Source organism: Pecten maximus, chromosome 6, assembly GCF_902652985.1.
Source record: "Pecten maximus chromosome 6, xPecMax1.1, whole genome shotgun sequence".
Taxonomy (NCBI): domain Eukaryota; kingdom Metazoa; phylum Mollusca; class Bivalvia; order Pectinida; family Pectinidae; genus Pecten; species Pecten maximus.
The window spans coordinates 41,534,957-41,540,956 of NC_047020.1; positions in this window are offsets into that span (position 1 = coordinate 41,534,957).

A 6,000-nucleotide genomic window follows, 5' to 3' on the forward strand; every position below is an offset into this window, starting at 1 on the left:
TTCGTCCTTTGTGTTCTGATGGTGTCGGTGACGAGTATCATTGTTTATTTATTTGTAATTATGAAATAGTATGCTAAATTAGAAATGTATACATTCCAAACTATCATTGCACATTTGTACATACCCAGATCTGGCAAAAGAGAAAGGTGATTAGTTTCTAAATACGTTAGTGTTAGTAGAGAGTGGGTAACATTTGCTGTGTTTCTGCCATGTGTAAGATTTGCTTTTAAGGTGATGCTTGATCAATTCTAATCAATTCATTTGATTACTTTCGGCTGAAGGGAATAACATACAAATGTATGAAGACAACAACATTGCATAAACTTACACGTTGTAACACACATATATACGTCTGAGCAGAGACTTGCATATACATGTACATATATATGTCAAGTAGTAATAATGACAGTACAGACAAGTAAATTGTCGAATTTTCGAGGCAATCTGCTCCTTTATCAAGACACAGGTAAATCACATACGATCACATATAGACATAGAACACGGAACAGTTACACAAATATAGAAGGTAAAAAAAAAATCGTAATGTAAAAACAATCCCCCTCGGCCGATATGTAATTCGCCGAGGGCCTGTTGTGCTTAATTAGGAAACATCTTAGGTGGTGTACAGATGCTAAAAGTAAATAAATAAATAATATAACTTTAAGGTTTGACAAAATAACATTGCAGATTATTACGATGTGACGGCAGCGCGTGCTGTGTCGTGAATGTTTTTGTTATTGTTTTTTTCCCGCGATATGTACACACACATATATATATATATAAATATATACATCTCCGGTCTGAGAAAGCTAAAAATCTAACAAACGATGTATTTGAACGATAGCGCAGTGGGGCAGTGCTGGTCGAATGAGAAGGCTGAGCACATTAACTTGTAATCGGAGCCACTGTAATAAGCGCATATGTACATGTATAACCTCACCTGTGACACTGCGATACATCTTACTGGAAATTTCCTGCGATTCGCAGTAAAGCAGGAAATGTATGTATGTTTGTTACGAGAGTAGGGTACTGTAAATGATGTAGCTCATGGCGAAGGAAAATGAGTAACACGTGTACAATTGTACACTATTCATACATGTATATATCTACAAGCTATGAAGCATACAAAATATGAATGACTTATATACGTGTACTAGACGTCTATATCTTACAAAATATCACGCACGCCAAGAAGTACCGGGGTGCCTCGTTTTTATAACCAGATGACACAGAATTCGACGCCATATTGTATGCAATGCCTCGTAGCGTTTCGAAATACACTGGTATGGAACGCCATAGCTGCCTTATGACCAAAGGTCTTATATCATCATGTCACTATGTTATATCATCATGGCGACATAATACTATAACGTGATGATATAAAATGATATAAAACCTTAAGTCTTTAGGCAGCCACATGTATGGCGTTCCATACACTGGGATTAAAGGCCTATTTTGTGGCGAAATAGACAGAAATTAAACGCAAGTCACACGTTTGATTTCTGGTTTGGTATAATTTAATAAAACTGTGTATAGTTTGATATTATGAGAGGGAAAGAGGTATGGTCCTTTTCCGCTTATCCTGACCTAGGCCACGTACAGCGATAGTCTGGGCTAAAAATACAGGTGAAATATCACGTGACTCCAGTGATTCCCTCAGTACCAAAATAGATCGTCATGGTCCATTGGCGCGCTGTGTGTTGTGAACGGATTATGTAGTCAAACAACACCATATGAAATAAAGTTTAATCGACATGTTAAATAGGAATTAGAAAGTTGCAAATAGCTCGCTGATGCAAATTTACGGCCATTTAATGAAATATCCATTGCATTAAACGAACATTTTTTTTTTGCAAATAAGAATGTTTACATGATAGAGATGTAAGGTTTGTATTCAAAAACTCGGTTTTTAACATTTATTTTTTTGATTTTTAAAACGGTCACCGTTAGGTCAAAACAGATCAATATGCGCCATACCTCTTTGTCTTCAAATAAAGGTCAATGATCAAAATACAAAATACTTGGTCAGAGAAACCCAAACTGTCTAGGATACTCTGTGTTTTCTAGTGAAATGAAGTTTTATCTGTTGAATGCTCTATTTTCTTTGACATTTCATACATTGTTGTTCTTAACTTCAAATCGGTCTGACGTTTAGAAAATTTTTTTTATTTTATATCGGAAAACGGACACTTTCACGTTCTGAGGAAGGCACAAATTTCGCGCTACTACGCGATGGATCGAAATAACCAAAACGCTCCTAATACAATTTTTCCAGTGGAGCGATTATGTTATAATTGTAACATTGTTGTACACTTGTTTGACTGCTTGTTACACACCCTCAAGTCTGTCAGGAAGTAATACAAATCTTAAATGTTGAAGTTTTATCTGCTAAATGATATATTTTCCTTGACATTTCACAAAGGATTTTTTTCAATTTCAAACTGCTTTTTACAAAACACCATGTTTTATATTAGAAAACGTACACATTCTAACAAAATTCGTTCTAATTTACCATAAAATTGATTAATTGTGAAAGCACCTTAGTAAAACATGCTTCTGCTTGTTGCGTCCACAGACTGGTGTAATAATCGGTCAATCACCAATAAATGTATATTAGTTATGTGTTTACCATTTCTTACTCGTTACCAAAGAAAGCAACACAGCATCAACATTTTTAACTAAAATAATGTGCCATTTCATTCGCAAATTAATATTCAAATAAACATACCAACAATACAACAGTTCTGGATACTCTGGTTTGTGAGAAAAGACGAACACACGTACAGTAAATCCAAGCGTTATATTCTATACAAAACCCGCTTTAGTCATGAAGGACACTTAATTTAGAAAGTAATATATTATAATCATCATCATCTACAATATACTAAATCTCTCTCCCGTATGAATACCAGTGTTAAAGTCTACAACAAACTTCTACATATACAGATTTTATCCCTTATTTTACATGTCGCGGTCTCAGGGATCAAAGACGATTAAATGCTTGAGAAAGACATAATTTATATACGATCGTTGTCAGTGAAATTATATAAAAGTGAGTCGCAACAATTATAATATAATTGATACTTTCTGTACAGGTATAAAGCATAGGTACTTATCAAAACCATTATTTTAGCTCCGTTTTTTATGATAAAACACAAACAATTTATTTCATCGAGACTAATCATAATTTATACTAAAACTTATAAATTCGTAATGATTTTCGTGTATGATTTTTTTTCCTCCAAATTTTATGTATTTTTTGCTATTATTTTTGTAATTGTGTCATTATCATGAAGTGATCGAGACCCTTGTGGTTTTGCTTTCAATTCGTGTCGCAAGTCTTAAAAAAGGACTTTTAAAAGATGTATAAACATGTTCGGAGAATTACGAATTCTCAAGTTTTAATTGGTTAGTATACCGCTAAACCATTACCAGGTGTGAAATTACGGTCCACAAGCTCGTCACACCTGTCACTGCACCACAGGTGTCCGTGATTTCTGGTGTTCTAATCGGCACACGCCGATAATTGCTTGTGAGTTCACGCGTTTGGTTTCTGTGCACTTCAAAGGAGTTCCGAAGGCATGCTTTTACAGGTTGTTTGTACATAAATCGAACTTGAATTTTATTAAGAATTGCGTTTATACTATAGGGAATACATTTTCAAGTTGTTGAAATCAAACACATTATTTTTGGAATTCAGTGAGTTTCGTTTTCCATACAAACGAAAAAAAAATCATATCTCAAAGGTTTGTCTATAGAATAATTAACCTAAATTACCTCATTCATATATATATCCATGATGTTGAAATTTACTCTATGAATCTTGTCTGGGAGTTACTGATCTTTCATGGACAAAAATCCCAAATAACGGTATAATTTCTCTTTTGGCTAATAAAAAACCCCAAAATGATTAGCATTTATTTCACATCTTGAATGAATTGAATTTTTAACTTGTGTTACTAGAAGTATTATAACCGAAATCAATACTGGTACATTTGTATGTGACAAACCTGTCATGCCCCCATAATAAAGGCTATATGATGTAAGTCATTATAAACGGCCGGTTATTCAAATGTCATACATGTTACAACGACCCGTTAAAATAAAAAATATAAATAAAATATTTTAATATACATGTTATATACGACCTGTTATAATAGAAAATAGGTAAGATGATGCATGTTGTATTTGGCCCGTTATGATAGAAAATTAGTAAGATGTTACATGTTGTGTATGGCTCGTTATGAGAGAAAATTAGTGAGATGCTACATGTTATATATGGCACCGTTTAAAAAGAAAATTATATGTCCCTGGTTTCGGTAGCACTTGTTATTAACTAATTCACAAATATAACTCAGAGAGTTTATTCAGCACTTTCCTTTTTGTTGTCTTATTCGCATTAATTACAGGCACGTGTTCACGTTTGTTTCTATATATTTCCTATATATTTCCTATATGGCGGCTCCGATCGTGTTCAACCTGTGACGTCACAGGTCAGAGGTCACCAAAACGAGGTATTTCAGGTGTGTTTTTGAGAAAAATCACAATTACTCGGAAATGGGTCGGCCGATTTTGATGCGGTTTTCTGCATTCTTGTTTATTAATCAATACCAATAACATATTAAAATAGAATTTTTCGTTCAGGGTATACTTTAAAGTAGAATGAAGATTACATAAGTGTATCTCGATATGGATTTATATAAGTTTTGCCTGATGTCCAATCATTTTGACTTTAACGTCTCGCCTATACTGATAGGCTGTATGGCCTAAAGCGAATAAAAAAAAATGAATCAAATGTGTCGAAATTAAAAATATGGATAAACCTGTGTACAGTTCATGTACAAGATGTACATAACCGGCGCGTGGGACAACCCTCGCTTGGTAGACGGGATATTCGCAGGAATTATAAGATATTGAAGCTTTCAATTAACTTTTAAAAACATGTCCATGTACCGTATATTTTTAACAAACTTGGTGATTATGTTCAATGTACAAACATATAATTGTCAATGAAAATAAATACAGAAACAATAATCGGTAATTTCGAACAGCATATTAACAAAATTGTACATTTTATACATGTACAAGTACATGTCATTAAGATCTAGAATATCTTCAAATGCTGTGTGATTTCCGATAAATAATTCTGCCAATAGAGCTTTAAAGCACATTTCCCCCCACATATTTCAGAACAAAATTATAGATTGTGGTTTATTCACGATATCGAAATGTATCCTGCCGGGTCAACATCCTTTCATATTAGTTTTGCTGAATAATATGCATTTAGCTGTTTTTAATCACTCACTCTTATGAGAAAGATACATTTTTATCCAGATATTCTTTATGTAAAATGTCATGCTTAAAAAGCTATACGTTGGTAAAGTATTAAAAGTAACATCAATACCCCAGTTTCCGTGGCACTGTCATCATTCATGAACTTCCTAAAATATCATCAAAAATTAATACTTAAATCAAACTTTGAATTCTTTCAATGAATGAAAACGGATTTAAAAAAAAAATAATATGACGTTGAAATTCAAAGTAATCTGTTAAACCAACACGGTTGATCAAAACAAGGTTATGAAGAAATTAAGGAAAAATTCATAAGCAAATATAGACAAACCAAATTATGCGATATGTACAAACAGTACGTTCGTTAGATATTTTGATAGGGTAAATATCAATATAGGCAGAAAAATTATCTAATGAAAGTGACGGAACACAATTTTGTAGACAGATTCATTTATCACAAATCGTTACACTCCTCAGAGATAAATACAATCCAATGCAGTCTACCTAAAGGAGGCGTGATCTATTAGCAGTCAAATGATACATTTACAAGTATTTATTCAGCCCCGTACACTAAATGACGGCTATACCCAATATTACTGGTATATACATGAAAAGATCTATCCAAACTGTAATAACTAAATTATTTCCCTACAAATAGTTTTTATTAAAGTGGGCTAACATCAAGTACACTGTTATACTGTACATTAG